A 23,132-nucleotide genomic window follows, 5' to 3' on the forward strand; every position below is an offset into this window, starting at 1 on the left:
TATCATGTGTGTCATCATTGCTTAACGTGACATACTGTAAAAATCAGTTTGTACAATGTTCACATTTTCTGAACTGATGTGTGTAATCTGTACCATGCAAAGGTATAATTTGCAGTTTTTCCTGTGCATAATACTTGAAAAGCAGACTGAAATTAGACCCAACTGGTAATTGCAATGTGTAAGTGCATACAGAATATTAATGTCAGTTTATGAAGGTGTCCCTTCTGCAAGTGATTAATCAGCAATTGGAGTCGAGATTGTGAGTGTTGTTTATCGCCTTTTTTTGATTATAAAGATGAACAAAGAAATTGACTGGAGCGGGATTGAACCTGCGACCTCCGGAATACAATACCGGTGCTCTACCAACTGAGCTATCCAGCCCTATGTTGTGTTTGGTTGCTTTTCCCATTCGTCAATATCTCTGTTCGGGGGGGCGCTAGCCAGAGGCCATTAAACCCGACCCACTAGGGCCTTTTTACTGGTGTGCATCCTCAATCCTCCAATATTCTCCAATTACCCAGCTTCAAAAACTGCATTCCCCCTCAATCCTCCAAAATCCTCCAGTTTCTGGGCTTACATGTATGTACAAAATGAAAGGTACCTGAATCTTTAATCCTCCAAAATCCTCCATGGCCCTACTTTGGCTTTTTTCTTTTTTGGGGGGGGGGGGTTGGGCACACCAGGTAGGGTGCTGGGCTGAAGCTGTTTGTTTTGCAGAGTTGGCTAATGGCTTTACTTTTGTAATAAACAAAGCAGACATGTGCCTTTGTTTTAACACACTGCAGTTGATGATTTTGTAATTTATGACCAGCAGCAGTGAACAATATGGAACACACTGTCCTTTGGTACCTGTATATTGTAAACAGTATAATGCGTGACCATATGCAGCACTATGTGACCAATTTTTAGTATTCCATTCACCATTCATCTCAATCCTCCAAAATCCTTCAGCTTTTAAATCAGCATTCATCCTCAATCCTCCAAAATCCTCCATGCTTCAATCACCATTCATCCTCAATCCTCCAAATCCACCTGAAAGATTTTGGAGGATTGAGGTGAGTTAGGGTTAAACCTGAAACACCATGTAGCCAGGGATCATGTGCACCCCAATAAGCATGATACAACCTGGAACAGGGATCACTTGGAGAGATACGGCTTTTGAACATAAATCATGAAACAAATCTCTGTTTTTGACAGCTGCTGAATGCTGGCAGCATATCAAAAAGCAGACAAGAATGCGACTGATGCACATAATTATGTGCGAGCTTGGCAAATGACATATCGGTACCTACATACATACATGTAGCTGCACATCATTAATGCTCCCTACTCCTTGGGGTCCTTGCATGTTGGGACTTTTAGGTGGGAAATATTGATAAGAGTCCTACGATGTGTACATGCTCGGTACATACTCTGTATAATCTGTCGACTGGAGATAGAGTGTCAGCGTTCCTGTTTTGCAACATGGTACTTAATTAAACACTGTTAGATTGATGTGGCTGCTTTGGGTCTGAATTTGTCCAAACATTCACACTTGCCATGCGTTAGTTCAGGGCAGTTCCACGGAAACATCAACCTCTGGGCCAAAATTTCAAACTGGTCCAAATGTGACTAATTGTATATCATTTTGAAGCTTATGGTGTATACTTTCATGAAACATACTTCATTTCTGACAACATTCAAGAATTTGGCTTTTATATGATACTGAAAAATTGGTTTTAAATACCGAGAAATTGGGGAAAATATTTCCCCTCTGAAGTATTTTCTGTTTTTTTGCCTGATAGTAATTTTTTGTTCCAGTTTTGTTACAGTTTGAAGAGTGCCCCAATAAGTAAACCATGACAGAAATGAATTTTCATTTTCCTTTTGAAATTCTATGTAATGTCTCATTTTATAACACTTACTTTTCGTCTGACACCAAAATGACAGTTTTTTTACCCCTCAGTACACCCTTTAGCAAAAGGCTGCCAAAGTTACAATACAAAGCACGATTAGTTCCTTCTTTCTAGACATCAGCTTAACTCCCCCAATTATTTTTTCAAATACTCAAAAATTGTGGAATCAGATGTGTACGTCCGACACCCTGTACGTCCGACACTGTCAGAACCATGCATTGCTGGCAATGCAATGCTTTTAAACTGTACAGAAACCACTACCACCTCATTTGCATACATGAAAATGAGGCCCCAACCTTTTGTAAAAGTACCAAATAGGCTTCACTTTTGTTTTTTACCAATTTGCATAAATTTGACTATTTGGACATACACATCCTAATAAGGTTATAATTAGGGCCCAAAGCCATTCCACATGTGTCATGTGTGGACAAACATGTGCTTTGCATGTATTCAGAAGTAAGTCATGTCAGTGTGAGCTTTGATGAAGACAAGTAAAGTTTTACATGTACATGTACATGTAGGTGTTGTGTACATGTACATGTAATCCACATCAAGAAAGAAGAATTGTCAAGGACTAAACAAAGATGTGGTTTTTTATACCTTTGTTCAAGGTACATGTAAAATCAATTGGTTTCACTTTGTGTTGCTTGAGGAATTAAAGGGGGTGTTCCACTTATAAAAATTCCGGCCAAACCTGCAACTCCAAAAAAGCATGCACAATTTGCCATGGGCCTTTCATAACACTTATGAGCAGGTCAGTAATTACCAAGTCAGATTGGTATGGAAAACTAAGCTTCCAAAATGGTAGATACACTGTACTATGCATATTTCTAAAATCTGTTCGCTATCAGTAGAGGCTCCGTTAAGTTTCAGTCTTACCGTTAGCGTATCCAAAGGTACATGTACTACTGTGCAGACTTAATAAAAAGATCTCGTCCGATATCATGGAGGAAGTGCAAAACATTTTGGGTTTTCACCAGTACAACGATCAATGTCGCTGTGTACACATTTCTTGCCGCCCTGTCATTCAAAGAAAAGTTTCACTCACAAATTTCACTCAAAACTCACCTATAGACATTTGTATAGAAACCATATACTTGTAGGTTGCATAGATGTACATGTACAGGCGATTTTTTTTGTGCTAACATAGGTGGTTCCAGAGGGGAGGCCGTTGAAAAAAAGGAAAAATAACGAAAGGCAATTTTTGTTTGATTTATTTCTCTTCCTTTAAAAAGCCCCAAAATGTTGCCTCACCCCTCAGACAGGCAATAAAGCGTTACTCGTTTCTAAAAAAAATTTGGCCACTGCCACTGCCCCCCCCCCCAAAAAGTAGCCCACCCCACAAATTTGGTTCTGAATATGCCTTTTCACGCTGTGGTGTAGTACATGTACATGTGTCTCATTGTACATATTCATGATTCACAGTCCTTTTCAGAGTGAAGAAGTTACTGACCATGTACAGGAATGTAGGTTATATACCAATACTGAAATTCAGTAAAGGCAAAATGGATGTACCAGTTCATAAACATTAACTTCTTGGGCTATGAAAAAGAACAACAAATATTGGACCAGGGCACTGTACGGACCGTAATCTATCCGTTTAGGAACACCTGCATACATGTACATGTATGATGAATTGTTTTGAAAAAACATGCTGATATGCACAAAGTGTCTCACAGCAGACAGACGTGAATGTAGGCCACATGCTCCCAGCCAAGACGTAAATCAATTGAAATGGAGCCATATTACATACTCATTTTAAACCTTTTTTGCTGATTTTTGCTATTTCTCCCTCGGGACGTTGCCTCAACCATCAATAAAAACTGCCATTTGCCTAATGGGAGCAATTAATGCTTGGCAGACCATAGTCGCCATTATTGTGTGCTTAATTAACCTTTCCAGGAAGCTTAGGTTAGCTGCGGAAACCCATTTAATGTTTAACAATGGCACTGACTGTCAGCTGTGGCTGTACGTCTGACAAGCTCTGACTTTGTACAATCAATGCAGTGAGTGATGCATTCATCTTAATTGGCTAATATGGCTTCGCTTTCTGTTCTGTGGTTCACACTTTGTAGTCATCATTTATCAAAGTTCGTTATGAGATGTCATTCAGTTACCCAGACCTTATACTTTGATGCTGGAATGTTATGGGCCTCTCTTTGCATGATGGAGACAATTTCTTTTGTCAGGAAAGTCATAACCACTTTGTGGGGACAAACCTTGTTATCCCCATAATATTTTTATCCCCATAACATCTTCAGGGTGTCTTTTAAAAAAGGTAAGGTAAAAAGAGAGAAATTTGTTTGTTTCATTAATGTGAATAATTATTTTGGTAAATGGTAACCATCATCGGTTTCATTATGATGACCTCTTTAGCGTGACACCAAGAAATCCAAATTTCTGTCACGGATGAATGAGCACAAGGTGGTTTAATGGACCAAGTCAAAAATGGCTTTGCGCCCAATAGCTGTTTTGATGTTGAATTCATACTGTCCAGAGCTCGCTTTTTTCAGAAATAAGTAACATTTGCTAGAATCTCCAAAATGCATTGAAACCATTTAAAAGCAATGAGAACAAGGGCAAAAGTGTGCGTTGAGAGAAATGTGGAGTATGTTGAAGGACACTGGGCTTAGACTGCTTCAAGAAGAAGCCCCTAACTGTGGTTGTCTTTAAATTAATGATATTGGTAGTGTACTTAATGCTTCACGCTGTGCAAACCTGTAATTTGGCTGGTGCAAAGCCATTTCTGACGTGGTCCATTAAACCATAAGCTCAGTCATGTGTGACTGAAATTTAAATTTCTGTTTGTCATACGAAAGACGACAACATACTGAAAACCATTTAGAAAACTAATTAGTCACATTCAAGAAACAGATCAATTAATCTCAGTTTCCTTTGTTTAAGACACCCGTGTATTTCAACACCTGTGTATTCCCCATAATCTGGGGCCAATTTCATAGCACTGCTTTTTAAAAGTGAAAAATTTGTTGAGGCGTGAAAAACCTTGCTTAACAAATCGGGTTACCAGCCAAAACTTCTTGTGATGTATACTGTTTTGGAATGGTAATTACCTGTCTTTTGGACAGCATGCAAATCACATACACATAGAGTTTGAGCTGGCAATTAACCTGTGTTTATTATACAAGGTTTTTTTCCTGCTTACGTAAATTCTGTGCTGAAGCAGCTCTATGAAATTGACCCCTGGTAGCAGACATTCCCCACCCTCTACACGGCATCTCAAACATATGTGTGAAGTTATACTGCAGTACGGTACATTCAAACATGCACCGGTACCCATACATATACCTCTGATATGCCTTTTCTTCCCCCTCCCCTGACAATTCCCATCCTTCAACTGGCATTTCCATATTTACAAATCTCCAGGAAAAATTTCCGGTCTTTTGTATACCCAAGTAGTGGCTGGTACTGTACTTCCAAAAATAGTTCGTTGACATTGTGAATACATACATGTATGTACGGTGTATGCACATAAACTGTAGTGTGTTTTACAAGCAGCATCCACACATTCTCTTAACCACAGATTACATGTGAACTTGAACAGCATAGTGCACTTTTAACACAGGATCCAGAATCAAGTTATTCCGTTGTCAAGATTTTGTTTAGTTTCATTCGGGGGTTTTGTGTGTATGTGGGTTTGTTTCTGTATTCATTTGGGGACCCTGAACAATAGAGGACAATAAGGTCCCCGATTGACAGAGGGTCCCCGATTGACAACTGTGTACAAAACATATGGGTGGTCTTCTAAAAAAGTTAAAGTGCAAACAAAAGAGGAACAATAGGGGGTCCACAGTTGCAGGCAAATACACACTTTTGTGTGTGTGTGTGTGTGTGTCTGTTTTTTCCTTGAAGCTGCCCATAGAATCACACATTAACCCCAACGGCCCTTGATGAATTACAGTTCTGGACTGCCCCTTGACTGTTGAATCAAGTACAAAGAATGTCCCGTGGAACCAGGGGAAGATTTTTGGAGGATTCAAAAAGTTTCCCAGCAAAGTTGCCACAGGAGTGAGGTGTAAGTCAATCCATTTCTGAAATTTGATAGATGTGCCTACAGTGCACCATCTCCGCACTCACTAGGAGCAGTTTTCACAGTTGCTCACAATTTGCCGCATCACTTCAAATAATACGGTACATATATTAAATGACCAGATGAAATGTCACATCAATTCCAGATGTGTCCTGTTAATCCATTTGCATGTGTAGCCATGCATAGGAAGTAATACATGTAAATGAGGAAGCAGTTTAATTAAGATTGCCCTGTTATGATTTGGACTAAGAAATCCTTCATGAAATGAATTACATGCATAAGCACTTGTATAGAATGTTGGAGAGCTAGCGGTAACGAAAATGATGGATATTGACTTTCATGGCACGTAGTCGTGTACATAAAATTTACCAGCAGGTGTACCAGTCTGTTGATCCTTGCTGAGGTACTAAAATGCATGCAGCGTCAATTTCATTTGAGTCCCAAAATAACGGTAGTTGTAGGCCATCAACAGGTTGGCATTAATGGCAGAATTTGCCAGTTTCCAATGGTTTTTGGTTGTAGACATATAAAGCATGCATGCATGTCCATAGTGAACGGGTGTATCGGTACACATGCAAGCAACCCTTTAGTACATCAGGGTACGTTATCCATCAGCTTTGCATCTACTGAATGTACTGGGTTTGATTCTAGAATACTGGTACAGTACATGTACACCCACTCGACATTTCATCAATTTTGCGAGGACCCAAAACGTAGTGGGGACTCAGAAATATCCCCACAACTCAGTTCAAATTTTCCTAACAAAAGAACTTGTCCCCTGAATGCATCGAATGCCTACCCATATGTTACTCGTAGGGTACATTGTACGTGTAACAATGTTCAATGAAGATGGGTCAATCCACTGGGGATCTACCGGTACTTTCACTAGTTTGTTCATGCAGAACATGCCAAATCTGTTTCAACAGCTTCAGGTATGTATGTACATGTACGTACATGTAACTTGGACTGTAGGTAGCCCTGTGCATGTGCCTTATACCAGCCACATACCGGTGTACGTACTTGTACCTGTACCAAAGATTATGTAGCGGCGCAAGATGGGTAATTTGGCCATAAAGGTGTTATCACCATGGGCGCCATCGAGTGTGAACGTTCATGTGTGTGCGTGCCTGTCGCGGTGCCTGCGCATGTGCATAGGCGTAGTCCAACCAGAATGGCGCCCATGTGATAACAATGTTTTACGCGTATTCACGGTGAAGTTCCCCATCTTGCGCCGCTACACGGCGCTATACCATCTTTGCCTGTACCTTGGCTAGTGACCCAAGTAATACGCCGTCATCCTCTGCTGGGCCAGCGCACGTCTTACAGTTTGGCACCATCTGCAAGCTGTTCTGCGGCTTCAGTCAAATTTGGGCTTCAGTTTGCTGGTGGTTATTTTTGCAGTGCTGAGAATTGCACACTAGTGTTTGCACTTTCAATTGTTTCCTGTCTCTCCTCAGGCCTCTCGATCCCCACCTCTGTCAAAAATCCCCACCCCATGCCAGCTAACGGTAGGGCAGCACGTCTGTATAGTGTTGATGTTGATGGGGGGTACTAGTGGTAAAAATTGCACTGCATGACAAAACTCCCCACCCTAGGGGCTTATACATGTACCCTGGGGGGACAGTGCACAGGGTAGGTGGGGAGAAAACAAACTTTGTATATAAATATATGTACATATACAGGTAAATAGACACACACTTACTTGTAAGTACAACTACATGTATGTGACCCTCTCTGTGAAAATACCGGTGAGTCACAAGTCACCCTTGGAAAGAGGACACTTGGCTGTTTGTTTTGATGTGTCACTAATTTGACATCTAGATAATGGATGGTTATGTACCAGGTAGTTGAAAAATGTGGAGGAAAGTGCTGCAAGTGTTAAAGCACAGGCTTGCACAAAAACCATATGAATCAACTGTTCTTTATAAACTCCTTTGAAAACTGAAACCCCCACAGAGCAGTTTTGCATTATTCTGATCAAATCCAGACTGTATCTCAACTGGCATAAAATGTCCTTCATGAGACATGCAGGAAATTTTGGTGCATCACAAAGAGTAATGTACCAGTGGTTTATTTGGCGCATGAAGTGGGAGGGTTTTTATGGACAGCTTCTCCACACAATGACTGGAGAGTTACCGGTATGTTGGAGTACCAGTATGTACGGTACATGTACTGGTATGTGTACATGTTTGTATGGGAAAAGTGCAACTACTATGTATGTATGCAAGGATTCATCATTGAAAGTGTGCATTAATGTAGGAGATAGATTTTTCCTTATGCAAGTCGCAGGCTTTATCTATTTTGATGATTTCTGTGCAGTTTTCTGATTTTTCCTCCCTAGGAAAGTTCATGATGAATGTGTTTGGACCTCAGGGGGATCATCCTTTGGTTATAAGTATCTCAAATCGTTCAGTATCAGAATATACATGTAATTTATAAATAAATATAACCGTCTTTTTCCTTTTGAGGAATATACCGGTGCAATATACACGTACAATACATACATGTAATATTGAACTGATTTTGCCCGTCCCCTCCCCCAAAAATGTCACTCCACAGCACTGCCTTTCCTTTGAAAAAAATCAGTTGAGTTTTTCAGGGTTTAAAAAGAAAGCTTGTAACTAGCGTAATATAATAACCTAATATTCTTTTTTCTTTTTGTGTCCTTTTCCTTTTTTCCCTGTCTTCTCCATGAGGGAGAAGCCACAACGCTGCTTTCTTGTTTGGGTTGTCCTTGTTGCGTTTCTTGGGGAATTTTAGGTTGAGCCACTTTGAAAGTGACTCTGTCACTATTTTGGTAACTCCTGCCAGAGGTTCTCCCAGTTCGTATGTTTTGTTCGTCTGTATATATGTAGAGGGTGTTGGTAATCTCCCTCATGGACATGATCGGGTTGTGTGAGAGAGTGTGAGTATTGCTGTGTTGCACTTGAAGGTTGGTACACTGTAGTTGCGTTTTTGTGCTGTGTTGATAGTTTGCTTGAGCAGTCTCGTTTTTTAGTTACTGTGCAATTATTTATATCTCTCATGTAATGCATTGAGATGTTTTTGGGTGTGCCTCTTGTATGTAATTTGCGTATTTTTGTATGTCCTTTCATCTGGCAAATAAATGAAATGAAATTAAATTTGCTGTTAAAGTGTAGCGTACTTGGTGCACATACATGTACTGTACATCTGTGTCCTTTATATTTGTTACACTGTTGTGCTCACATGTACATACAGGCGTAGGTCATCATTTATTGACCCCTGGAGAATTGCATACAACGCAGCAAAAAAAAATCAATTCAACAGCCAGAGAAGGGCCAAGAGAGACTAGGCAATAAAATGCCTTGGGTTTGTCAAATACATGTACATTATGTGGACAGTGGAGTGTGTATTCTGTATGTAAAAAGGAAAAGGGTCAAATTGTCAAGAGGGTCAGGCGGACTGCATCCCGCTATGTGCCAAGACTGCACTGCCTGCAGGTTAAAATGTGAACTCTGAGAATCGTTGGTCATCTCTGGAGGATGAGAGAAGTGCATTCGATGCCGAATGGCTGAATTGATTATTTGTACCGAAATAAAGGGCCATTAACTGATGTACATTTAAACAAAATTCAAAAGCTTTTTCTGAGCTTTTATGTGAAAAGGAAATCTGTAGGATCTTAGGACTTCAAACAGTGTTACCTTTCGTGTGTGGGAAAAAACACAGTTTTGTCTTGCTTGAAGTTGCGCCGCTAACCATGTACTAGTTCTTGCACATGTAGGAGCACTGTTTGGTTCAGTTGCTTTAATGTCTTCCTTATTTTTCTGGGTTGGTGCCAAATGGGATTTATGGGAGTAAGTTTGCCCAGGGCTTTTTCCATGTATGGTCGGTTAATTTAAGCATCAGGGAAGGGCAGTGAAAATGGAAATTGTCACAAAACCCTTACCTATAAAAATGATTTTTCAAGTTATTTTGTAGACTGTCTGCCTACTTTTAACATTAAATCCCAAAGGAAATGTCTGGAGGTGTGAGACAGAATCTAGCAGATGTATCCAAAGTACACTGTGCATGCATATCTCACAATTCCTTGTTCATTTCCATGAAAGTTGATGTCACCATGTTTGATAGCATCACATTGCTCCTTCGTATGAGTGCAGGCACATGACCCACACCTTGCTAAATTGGGAAGTGCTGGAGAGGAGAAATAAATCTCAGGAGAGGGGGTGCTTCTAAAATGTGCTCTTGATGGAAAATCAAGGAGCCAGCAGTACGAGGGCGCGCCACAAAAAAAAAAAATCAAGTATATTTGGGACCAGGCCACAAGCCCCAAGGAGTGAAAATGTTTGTGCTTTATAATGTATGCTGCATTGGGAGGTTCAAAAATTTATAAGCAAGAATACTCTTTTAGTAAATGTGCAGTCGAGACTGTTAATGAAGAAGAGTAGTTGAAATCATCCTTTACCATTAATATGAAAATCAAATTACATGTAGTCCTGGGTATTCGATGAGGTTTTTTGAATGTGCGCAACAAAGGTGGACAACAGTGCAACTGTTCAAAGCTCTGATTTATTGAAAGAACAATCTCATCTTTTGAAAATATTGGACAAACGTTTCCCCAAATAGTAAATATTCGCAGTATTTTCAGCATGGATGTATTATCATCTGAAATGTCCAATTTGTATTACTCATCCTGGCAACACTACTTGTATCTAGACCCGTAGTTTCATAGTTTGGAACAAACAAAATACCCCAAAAATGATCGCTACATGTATGTACGGTAGAGGCACTGGATGTATGGCCGCATGTTTTGTGTCTGTGGTTTTCCCTGAGTGACATCACAGCAATGGTGCCCTCTGTTGTCCATACTACAATATACATGTACATGTATAGGTGTTGATAAAAAGCGCACTCGTATCACACCCCAAATGGTAGAAAAAGAGTATACTTACACGGAAAGTTTGTTTCAAAAAAATCTCCGTTGCCTGGCAGAGTTGTAGTCTCGTGTTACTTGACTCGGACTTGAGTTGCTTCCTGTATATGTACATATGACTTGTACATGTAAATATCAGTTTTTGACTTGTTACCAGTGCAAGTCAGAGAACTACTCAATCAAACCCATTAAAGTATTAAAGTTGGTCCATCAGCTTACACCGTGCATTCTTAAAATAATCAGCTGAAGACTTTATTCAGTTCGCGACTTCTGTTTCGGTCTTGTTTACCCAAGGCCACATCTCAATCACTTGGCTGTGGCTTAGACTTGGACAAAAAGTCTTTTGACTTGCTAGTTTTTCGACCAAACTGACTTGTGACTTGGCTTAGTTTGCAAATTTAAATTGACTTGTGACTTGACTTGGACTTGTAAAAATCGACTTACTACCACCTTTGATGCCTGGATGCTTTAAAACTAGATTTACATGTACAAGAGTCTTAAGTCTTGAACAATCTTTGCTCAGTGAATGGTTCCTCTCCTAATCCAGTTTTCAGTGGCAATCTTTTATCTTATAAAGAATGCGACAGATTACATTTCAGGGAAAATCATCCACAAACAATATCGCTGAATGAGACATATTGATAAAGCAGAGCCGGTGAGGTCTTGTCCGAGTCTGCAAATGTCTTAGATGTGAGGTTGTACAGTTGGAAGTGTGCTGCAGCGCTGGTGCTGCATGTCTGTTGATTGGGAACTTGGAGTAAACATTGAAGAGAACAGACGCACCACGTGACTCTGGCATTCAAGAAATAGGCAGATACTTTTGCCCCCGAATCCCTGTTTCTGAAGATGATCAATCAGATTCCCAGTACTCATTTTCAAAGGCCAAGGTACTCAGGCCAAAGTTTCTCGAGTATCACTGCTATTATGCCACTACTACTGTACCTTTATTCCGGTATCCTAGGCAAACTCCATTAAGAAAAAGATGCAGCTTTTAAGAGTCAAAATCCCAAAATTTCAAATACACGTTTACAAAACAGAAACTCAGTGCAGCAGTAGGATGAGGCAGATGTTTTACAGCTCCTCAAGAGATAAACCAGATGCACCAAACTATGTGAGAAAACACTCTTGATTGAAAGTGTGGTCATAAAGCTGTAAGGGTGATTGGCTTGGCATGTTGCCCACGGAAATAGTACATGGGTGCTATTGGCTCAAACCAAAGAAGAAACAACACTAGTAGGAACATTTGTACCTGGTGCAAAGACTTTACTTCAAAAGAAATTGCTCATGGGTCCTCCATTTGCAAACACCCATAAACCTCCGGGCGCATACACGCATATGCACCCAGAAGTTTGTTCACTACATACATGCCATGCAATTCCGCCATCAAAGGAGTGTCAGGTCTTTTTAATTAAAATGTGCCTCCTCATGTTTCTCCACAAAGCGGATAAGATAATTGAAGGTAACCAAGCACAGGGACATTTTTTAATGAAGCAATGACATAAATGTATTTTAGAGTCATATATGTGTACATGTACCTAGGGACTGCACAGGGCCTGTGCAAGAGCAGACAGTAAACAGAGACTAGTGGCGTGGAAATGTGAGAAGGGCCACATTCTCATAAAGAGCTAGCCTCTTTGTAGATGAGATAAAGGGAGATGGGATATCACGTAGCACGCTGGCATTTTACAAGGGCTCGATATTGTTCTATGGATACAAACAAATCACGAGTTGGGTCATGCAGGTACACGTGTTTAGCATCTCTTACATTACATTTACATATACGTCAAGTGATTCTTCAGCTTTACATAAGGCCATACTCGAGAGGGTATCATTTCACAAAAGAAATCTCAGCCGATCGCAGGCCGCAACCCAACTGTAGCCCAACTAAGTGATGTTAGGGAAAAGTCTGTTATGTTTGCCCTGAGCAAACTTACATTACAAATTTGTAAAACTGTTCTCTGTGCCTTGGTAAGAGTAAAGTGTACGGCAGTACGTACGTGCGCGTGCTTCTTACACAATGTACTGGTCCAATTTCCCAGCAGTGGAGAATATTTCATATCAGACACTGGTGTTCGCATTTGTAGTACCATTTAACGTTTCGACGATTCACAGTTTTTGTTAACTGATGTACATGTATGGGATTGTACATGTACAGAGATTCCTTGTTTGTTAGGTTTTCAACATGTACACTCATGTAACTTCTTATTATAGAAAATGTACTTAATAAAAACTTTTATGTCACTGTAGCATGAAGGAGAAAATGAGTACATTAAATTCACACACAGCACTGTAATTTGAAGTATATGTACATGTACATTTGCGCACATGTGCATGTGACAACTTTGCATTTTCAACTTTTAAATATTGTGTAAATCTCTGTTCACATGTACTGCCCCAAGTATGAAGTACATGAACCTGTACTGGTAGGTATGGCATACATGTACATAGATTAACCGGTACTTTGGTGTACACATACATGGATACACTGAATAGCGCTATTAGAATTTTGCTCACAGCTTATGTTGTTGTGTATGGGATGACACAACTCATGACACCATAACTTTTAAATACCGCATCACAGATAAATGATCATATGTGTATATATGCCACAGACGTCTTGCGCCCATGTTAAAACTCACATGCTGTGCACAGTGTGCATTAGTATGGTACCTGTACATGTAAGTTGAGGAAAGGATTGTCCCACCACATTATGCACTTTTTTGTGTCTTCATGAAGGTACAACTAGAGGATATCATGTATGCCTCAGATTGTGCCATCTGCAACGTTGTCGACACCATGATGCCGCATTTCGCTGATCCTAATTTTTAATTTGTCAAGGCTGGTTCACATATTGCATGAAAGTGAATTTGAATGTAAATTTGTGACACCTGATCGAAAATTTGCACCGCAAATTAAAGTTGCAAAGGTTGAATGCAACTGAATCAGAGAATGTCAGAGAACGAGAATCAGAGAAGGAGAATGTCTCGTGATGTCAAATTCGCTTTTGCTTTCAAGCATAAACTGGCCTTAAAACCTGCCGTCCATGATTATTTCAGAGAAAATATAGAAAGTAGATTAGGGGTTATTCATTTCTTAAGGGGGGGGGGATAATTACAAAACATTCATTATCTTCCTCGTTTACACATACCTCCCAAAGAGTACCCTATCCAAGACAATAATGATGGTCATGCCGTCATCAGGTTATGACAGGCATGTACACAGACTGCCATTAGCCTTCCCCTCAGTATACATGTACATGTACATTTTGTACGCTCGTTAAGGTAATGACAAAACAGATGCATTGTTTGGTCAAGCAATCAAAATTTTCAAAATAATTACAGCATCATATTATCAGCAAAATTGTTAACGATACATGTACATGTACATGAAGTAGTTTCACATTCACTGTACATGTAGGTTCTATAGGAGTGGTCTTCCCGAAATGTTTTTGATATAAAAGCAACCCAAGCAGTACCAGTATAGTTCACACTGGTTGGACTGCTCACTCCATCCCCAGGGTACCTGGCAAAATTTTAAGTACAGTACAGAGGATGCAGTATGGAAATCACACACAAATAACCTTAGCACTGTTTTTTTTTTTTTAACACAAGTAGCTTTGCCCCAGATCGGGATAAATTCACGCTTTCAATTAGGGAACCCAGGTGACAATAATGGCCGGGCACTGATTGAAATCAGTCTCAGGTTCGGTCTCTGATGTCAGTACATCAGTGGACTGTACACTGTGGGTGGATGATGTTTCGGTTATTCAGTTATTCAGAGAGATACGCGTGTGCGTATACTGTACAAGTTTGTACCTGCCAGATGCTCTCAGCAAGGTCCTTTGCATATGCCTGATATTGTAAATGTAATCAACTGAGACAGATTTTGCTTTTTTTGACACACTGCAGCTATAAGAACTGCAGTATCCAGGGTAGTGTTACAGCAATATAGAAGTTAAAACTCTCCAGCAAAGAGCAGCTTTTTCACAGACTGAGTTACAGTATCCCTTTACTGTGAAGCAGAGCACTGTTATGAAATCTCACTGCCTGATTGCAAGCTCTTGACATTGTTTCAACACCATTTTTTACAATATTGTTCGCTGAATGTTGAACGCTGTTCATGCCATCAACCTGCTACAGAATTCCTCCCCCCCCCACGGGATAATATTGGTAATCAGACACTGCCGAGTGTCAACTTGTGCGGCTGGTGAGGAGCTTCGTCTATCGGAAAACGATCGCTGAAGTGCGACACGGCAGGGTAACAGTATGCAGTGGCGAGGTTGTTTGTCTTTGCTTGTTGACGGTGAAGTGGATTACCAGAGTGAAAGGATTTCATGTTTTTATTTCTGCATAGAGTCTGCCAGTTTCAGATTGGATTGTGCTCGCCTCTCTTTTTTTTTCTTTTTTTTTTTTTTAAGCAAGAATTGCATGCCAAGACTGTGGGGATTATACCCCAGTATCTGTGTAGGTTAATTGTTTAATGAAAATTGGTACATGAAGCACTTGATGTTAAGCTGTCTGGGGCAGCCTCCCATGCTTGTGTATGGGTGTATAGATTGCTGGAGATTAATTATCATAAGCTCAGGATATGGTTTTTAAGGTGTCTAATTCCTTGATGCACTTACTACTGAAGATCTAGAAGATCTTTTCCTCTAAACAGTGAACCAGAATGTCATGTTACTTGAAAGAAAATAACTCTCTTTTCGTCGGAGGAAATCTTACATTCATGAGACCGCACACCAAAGCACCAGTGACACCTCAAATGGGGTCCAGTGTAGTTAGTTTAGATTTCACTCTCGAATGAATAACAAAAGGCCAACGTACAATTTTCAAAATACATGTAGAAGGAAAGCGCAGGTTAAGTATGCCTAAGAGGTTATGCATTAATGCTTCCTCAAAGGCCAATTGAGCTTTATATCACTGAGATAGGTTCGAGTAAACCCTTGTGCATTTCTTGTAATTAAATTGAAATAGCAAAAATAGCCTCCGAGACGACATGCACGGAGAATGCTGAGAACACATTTCCTCTTTTTTAGGTGTTTGAAAATACATGTGTGTAGTTATCGGTACATGTACATGTACCCGTATATTAGCTATATGTATACATGTACGTACACATACAGTACTGTACTTTCACTTTCATGCAATATATGTACATGTATGTACCTTATTTGCAGCAACAAGCACGTACATGTAAATGATACTTTGCTTTCATTATTGATCACATGACAATCAAATCAAAGAGGAAGAGGAAATGAAACCACTTATGCTAAAGTTCTTTTCACATCAAAGGATCAAGCATGTCCTCTGATCAAGGTTACAAGTCAGGTTAATAAGACAAAGTTGAGGGTGTGTACGTGTTCATTACATATATGCAATTTATGCTGTGTACATGCAGCTACATACATGTACATGTACGTACATGGACCAGATTTACATAAGTACAATGTACATGTACAGGTGCAAGTCATGTTGTTTTCCTATTTTCCCACAGACTATTGATCAAGTTACAGATTACATATACATGTATTTCAGAGGTGAAAAGCAACATACTCGTACATGTACATGTATCCTTTGATAATAAGTTTTGATTGCCTCTATAAAAACAGTTTTGCTTCAAATGGAGAAGAAAGACTGGCCATGGTTTTCCATTGCATGGAACATGGTGCGGTCAAAGTGTAGCAGGGCCAAAACCAACAAAGATATTTTGAAAGTTCTGTATCACTGTTAATACGTAGTTCTTATTCAGTTAGTATCTCACCATGACAAGTTACATGTACATGTAGTATCTCACCACAGCAAGTAAGTACAACACCGCAGCATTAAGTTAGTATCTTACCATGGCAAGTCAGTATCTCACCGCAGCAAGTTAGTATCTTGCCATGGCAAGGCAAGTCAGTATGTTGCCACGGCAAGTTAGTATGTCACCACGGCAAGTCAGTATGTCACCACGGCAAGTTCGTATGTCACCACGGCAAGTTAGTACATGTACCTCGCCATGGCATGTTATTATGTCACCATGGCAAGTTGGTATCTCACCGTGGCAAGTGAGTGTCTCACCACGGCAAGTTAGTATCTTGCCCTGATGAGATACTTGTACACATCGCACTTTGAAAAAGAAATACTTGGTTGTGGTCCTTGTTCTGTATGCTTCCATACATGTACATGTAGGTTAAAGTATAGAGTTTGACAAAAGCAAAGTTATACCCAGACTCATAAGTAACTTGCAGAAAGCTCTTTGGTTTTTGTAGCTTGATTATGTCACAGCCAAACTTTTATTCATGTTTTCGCTGGACACATACATGTATTGCAAGTATAGTCCAATTCTTTAAGGCATATCTAATCTGTACAGACCATTTTCAAAACATGGGCACACCAGACCGAACCGTAGGCACACTGGGCCTAAACTGTATGGGCACCAGGCCTGAAACTTGTGGGCATACAAGGTATGGAAATTGGTAATTCCAGAAAATACCGGTCCGTTTTTTTGTGTCCCTGTCACATCTGACACATGATTTTTGTAAGTTCAGAACACATTTTCTAATTTCCAAGAGTGAGGAATTAATGCAAATTACCCGCCAAGCAAATAGTAGGAGTTTGAAATCGATTCCGGTGATATTTCCATGTCAACCAACAAAGGTCAGATGTAACAGGGACGCAAAAATGTCACACTTTTGGACCCTTAATTTCTGGAATGACCCAAATAGATGTACATTCAGAAAGACATTAATGTAGCATTAGCATGCATTCTGTGAGGACTACATCTTTTGCCTCTTGGGAATGGAGAGTGATATATACTGGAGAATTTATAAACTGATCAATCAAAATTCTCATCACATGTACATTTATTTCTAATGATAATTAAAAACACTTGAACTGGGTTGCTGAATGTCTGTTCCCACCAGAAATTCCAGAATAACCTGTAAAATAGTGCAAAACTCATCCCTCCAAACCCATCTTTAAATCATTTAAAGTGTCACTGCAATGAATTTGTCTTAGACACAAGTTTTCTTCCACTTTGTATTCTTTTTCAATGTACATGTATGAATACTCGTTTACATTCCTGTTTGGTTCAGTGCACTGAAAATGCATTTTGTTAAACAATTGAAATAATCCATACTTTCTTGGACAACCGAGGGCACTGTTGCTATGAAATCATCTGTAGAGGACATAGTTCAGTGCATAGGCTTCCTGTTCAAATGTTAAATCCAGAATTTATTTACAGGAAACATTTCTGAGAAAGGGATTGATGCTTGCTTATTGCTTTTCGTATGAACAACAATGAATCAAAGAGAAAAATGAGTCCAGTCCAGTGGACGGTCTACAAAAATGCAGATCTTTTTTGTGTAAACACCAATGTGACAAAGCTTTTCCTACATCAAAGTTTTGCTCATGCATATGGAAATACTAATTAGCATAAAACCAAAAAGGCAGTAAAATACAAAAGTTGACTATGGTCAACTGAGGCACAAAGTGCATGTTGAAGGTCTACATTAAAACAAATTGATTGCAGCTACCCTTTACATTATTAACTGAGGGCACATCCACAATTTACGGTTCCAGTGCAACTACTGTACATGCGCAAGCTCCAACTAAGGCCCAGTCGGGCCAAAAATTCAGCAACTTGTACCAAAACATCTTCTGGTGAGCACTGATGTTTATTTTTTTCCCAAGTCTCATGATCAATGCTGCACAGTCTTTTTTTCTGTGACTATGCATTGCATGTGATACACTGCATGTATGTAGCTGTAAGCTCTATGAAGCACTCTACTTTTGTAAAACTATTCCTTTGTTGTGCCAGAAACACAGGTGCATCTCATCACAAAGTTCAGTTCATGCATTGAGGTTTGTTTGTGGCGGAATCCATCACAAATCCATCCAAATTAAGTCACTCAGTCTTGAAAGTTGTCAAAAGCTGTATCAGTTGTAAAAAAAAAAGGAAGCATTCCCTTGTCATTGTTCACCTGAGTGCTACCTTTGACAGGACCTGCGACGGGGACTCGTTAAAGAATTTGGGATGGACTTGACTACAGCTGAGTGCTGTTGTTTGGTTGATTAGATATATAGTACATGTACAGTGTACATTGGCAGCGTCGAAGATTATTGTACACATAAATGTGAATGTGGCCCCTAATTTGAGCAAGTGAGAAAGTTTTTTTACAAAGTAGCGATCCCCCTTTGGTAACACACCATGTACATGTGTGCTTATTCACACATCCGGGATACACACACATAATTTGACAGATCTGTGTGTATTTGTGGGGGTGTGGAGTACACCTGTACCAACGGTACTGGATTGTCTCCTCAATCTCTCAATTTGTCACCCATGAGGATATTGGCTAGGGGGAGCACTTCTTTCCTCGGGGGTGGGGGGGGGAAATGGACAAATTACACGTAAAAATCAAACAAAAAACAAAATGGAAAAGAGATGGAAAAGAAAGGAGAAAAGGGTCTATTGGAAAGTAACAATACCCCAGAATATACCCCCTTCCACTAATGGTGGTTTGTGAGTTTGCTGGCGATGAGCATTGAATTGGCTCTTTCTCTCTCGATAGAGCTCTGCTCCCTTCCCTGGCAGTGCCTGTGTCATTTGCTTATCATTTGTAGAAAAGATGTTTTGGAATGAGGTGGGACAAGTTAGTATTGTGTGCGGAGGAAGCACATGGGTTATATTTCAGAAATCCCAGTGGAGCGCACACTCTGCCTCATGCCCACGGTTACTTTTTTGTACACTACCTGTTAAATTGAAGTGACGTACATGAACACCGCACATGTACAAAAATATACCAAAGTGTACATTGTACACTCAGATGCCAAAAAGTGGCGAAGTAAAATAAAACTGCTTGCCACTAGATGGCTTGGGAATTGTCCATGGGAATTATCCTGTCTTAGCCTGCAGGTGAAGCCATTGTAGGTTTGAGCACATAATAGAAGACAGTGAGTCCTGTGTACTTTGTGCCATATAGCTTGAATGCCATCAGCCTGTACACGAAGGCTAATTCCCACTGGAGACCACCAGAGTGTGAATCAGAAATTTCTCAAATTCCGTGCCTACACCTGTTTATTATTATATTTTTTGGTTGAATATATGGACATCTTAATGTTTAATTGATTGAATTTCATGAATATGTACGTGCCAAAAAGAGTGCAAAATGGGTCAAAAATTATCAACTGAATTTAATTACACACAACATTGTAAAAATGAGTATAATGTGCACGTACATGTAGCGCTATTATGGTTTAAAATCATTTTTATTAGTCTTTTGTCTTTGCGCTGTCACATTTATATAAACTACATATACAAGTTCATAAAAGGGAAATATCTTGACCAAACTTCAGAAATTTCATTAAATATGAACAATTTTCTAATGGAATAATTAGGAATGGCAAGTAATGTCAACTCATCCGGCATTTGCTGGCTCCAAAAGTGGAAAGTACATGTACTCATTTATTGCGCGATCAAGGGAAACAGGCAGTGCAGCCATTTACGTGTTGGATAATCCTTATAAATGGCAATCATACCTCGAGGGCAAGCTTTCCCCTGGCATCAGATGGGCTCAGAGGGTATAACATAGAAGTTTGATGGTTTCATATGGACTCTTTACTAATTTGGCCAGGGCCCTGGGGTTAAATTTGCCGTCAACTTAGCTGGAGACTTGGGCAGATTGGAATGAAGCTAATTGAAATGGATGATCACACTGACGAAAGGTGTTGGGAGCAATCCGTGAGGCATCGTCGGCCCTTCGTCATTGTGCCACCACTGCTGGCCTCCTGTTAACCACAGGGTAGATCAACCTGTTTCCTCCAGTTTTCTTGGTTCTGTAGCCAGTCATGGTCAGTTCTCAAAATGCTTATGGGTGGGATTAGTAACCTGTGCCGCTTTCTAAGGCTTTTTGTCATTTTAAGGAGCTTTATTTTTGAAAAAACTGGTACACTCCTTGACTGGAGCGAGTTGAGTTAGAGGGTCTAAGATTTCAATCCAAACAACTTTTTGAGAACGATTCTGCAAGGTTTGAAACCTCAGGCTTGAAAAAATTATAGTTATTACCCTTAAATCTTTGAAGCAAGCTTTAGTACATGTGTCTAAAGGCAGATCAGGTTGGTGTAGTGGTTCTTTCCTCACCTTCCACAATTGGGTTTTCAGGCCCTACCTGATTCTGTGGATTTACCCAGAATATTCCTCTGGGGATTTCTTCCCACGTCTAAAACTGCAACTGCTTCTTGTTGTGTACTCATCACAGGTTTCTTCAGGCCTGCGAGCTGCAGTGCCAAGGGCACTCAGTTGAGGATTTCTTGGTGTCATTATCAAAATCAAAATAATGATAATCTGCATTGAAGAGTGTTACTCGTTCAGTTTGCAAATCACACAGGATGCCCAACCCAACCAAAACCTTTCATTGTATTGAGCTATGAATCCATTATTCTTCAAAAATGCTCTTGCACTTTACCCCTAAAACTGCCTCAGAATGTTTAAACACACTCAACCATGGTCTTACAGTGTACATGTTTTAAGGTTTTGTTAAGGGTGAGAGGGTTTTGGTTGTTTTAGATTGAAAAAAAGATTGATGTAATCTATTTTTGAAGGTCACCTATTGGATTTTTCCCACCCTAAATGTATTTTTCCCATTGTTAATTGCCTGGGTGTACCGTAGGTGAAATGTAATTACATACATATACATATACATGTACTTGTATGATCTTAAGTTAAAGTGCTGTAAAGAAGTGAAAGACATTCATAATGTAGGCAGTAACTCTTAAACAAGTATAACTACTGTACATGTATAAGGTATAACTTAGGTATAATTAAGGTAAGGTATTACATATCTAATTACAATTAAGGTATAATGCACATATACCTTGGTCCTCACTTTATCTTTGACTATTGAAATGAATATTTTACTTGTTTAATTGTATTAAGGTGTATTGTCAACATACAGGCAGATGTTGCACAAGTATCTTCTACTGTCAACAGTGCTTGATATTCTTTTTCAGCAGCAAAAGTCCTGTTTTAGACCCTCTTTCTTTGGGCCTCTGTAATTTTCCATGCACGTAAGCATTCATCGACTGCATGAACAGCTAACAAAAGCATGTACGTGTAATTGCCAGGAGTCTTCATCAGACATGCCATGATAAATGTCTGCCCACGTATACTTCATCAAGTACACAGCAATGTGTCTCTTAGCCTTCTTTCTGTGTCTTCTGTGACCTGACTCCGAACACTTTTTCAGCCAGGATCAGAGTCCACTCTGCGGCTCCTCAACATTCATCATGAGCCAGATGAAACGCAGCATGCCCAACGTGTACAAAGTATGGCATAACAGTGTCGCACCAAGTATCCTCAACTGCCACTCGCCCCTAGCGCTCTTTCCTCACCAACACTCACAGACTTTGTAGGCATGCCTGAACTCAGCATTCCTCTGAGGAATTATCGATGCGATGCACCCACCCACCATCGTCTTGCCTAGCCATTATTCCATCATTTGTCTCTGTTGCTCTAAAGCTTGCCCCACAAGCCTCATATCTATCATGCACTTGGCTTTCAACAAAATCTGTCTTACATTTAAAACTCGACACACCTGTTAACCTTCAGCAAAGCTAGAGGTAAACCTCATCGTAACTATTCAACCTCAGTGTAGCACATGAAAAACCTGTCAGCTGGAATGGCATAGCAGTGAACTTTTGTTTTCCAATATGAGATTGTGAGGAGCAGTTACTTTCCCCTTGAGCAGAAAAAGAATTTGTTCTTGTTGAACTGAAATTCAGCACTGAATTAAAACCTAAGGATATAAGCAGTTAAATTCTTGCAAACTCTGTCGATTTCAACCAGCATTGGATAATTTTGTTTATATTGCCAGAAATTTAATTTATTTGAGAGGAAATTTTGAACAGCTTTTAAGAGATACCTGCTACTCGACATCCAATGTAGGCTTGAGACTTGTGTCCACTGGAAGACCTTTAACAAGTCTTACAGCAAGACTAAGATTTCAGTAACACGGCTTGTTTTGTCATAGTTCATTCGTGTAGTTGGTGACTTAGTTTGAGACTGAGTAACTTGCAGTGGACTTGGTGATAGGACTGAGAGGGACTTCTTACAAACTCAACCACAACACCAATTGACATGGTAATCAGAATATCTGAAATGGAGGTTAGGGACAACTGCAGAAAATAGGAAACTAACTGGCTGTAAACTGCAGGTATTGTATCTTCATTGTGCAGGTTGGGTCATAATGTGTTGACACTCTTCAAGTTGTGTCCTGTGTGTATCTGGAAGTCATCATTTTTTTTGAAAAATCTCAAGT

The 23,132-nt window shown here is 39.8% G+C and overlaps 1 protein-coding gene and 1 non-coding gene across 2 annotated transcripts in view; one reads left to right on the plus strand and one right to left on the minus strand.

The window, feature by feature from the left end:
• LOC147799722 (uncharacterized) overlaps positions 1-23,132 on the plus strand; it is a 40,638-nt gene that overhangs the window by 11,549 nt on the left and 5,957 nt on the right. The gene's annotated exons all lie outside the window — the stretch shown is intronic.
• Positions 310-381, minus strand: Trnat-ugu (transfer RNA threonine (anticodon UGU)). The gene has a single exon. It is a non-coding gene; the product is annotated as a tRNA-Thr (tRNA).

Source organism: Acanthaster planci, linkage group LG03 (genome assembly GCF_054643075.1).
Source record: "Acanthaster planci isolate LZ-2023a linkage group LG03, COTS_SCS, whole genome shotgun sequence".
Taxonomy (NCBI): Eukaryota; Metazoa; Echinodermata; class Asteroidea; order Valvatida; family Acanthasteridae; genus Acanthaster; species Acanthaster planci.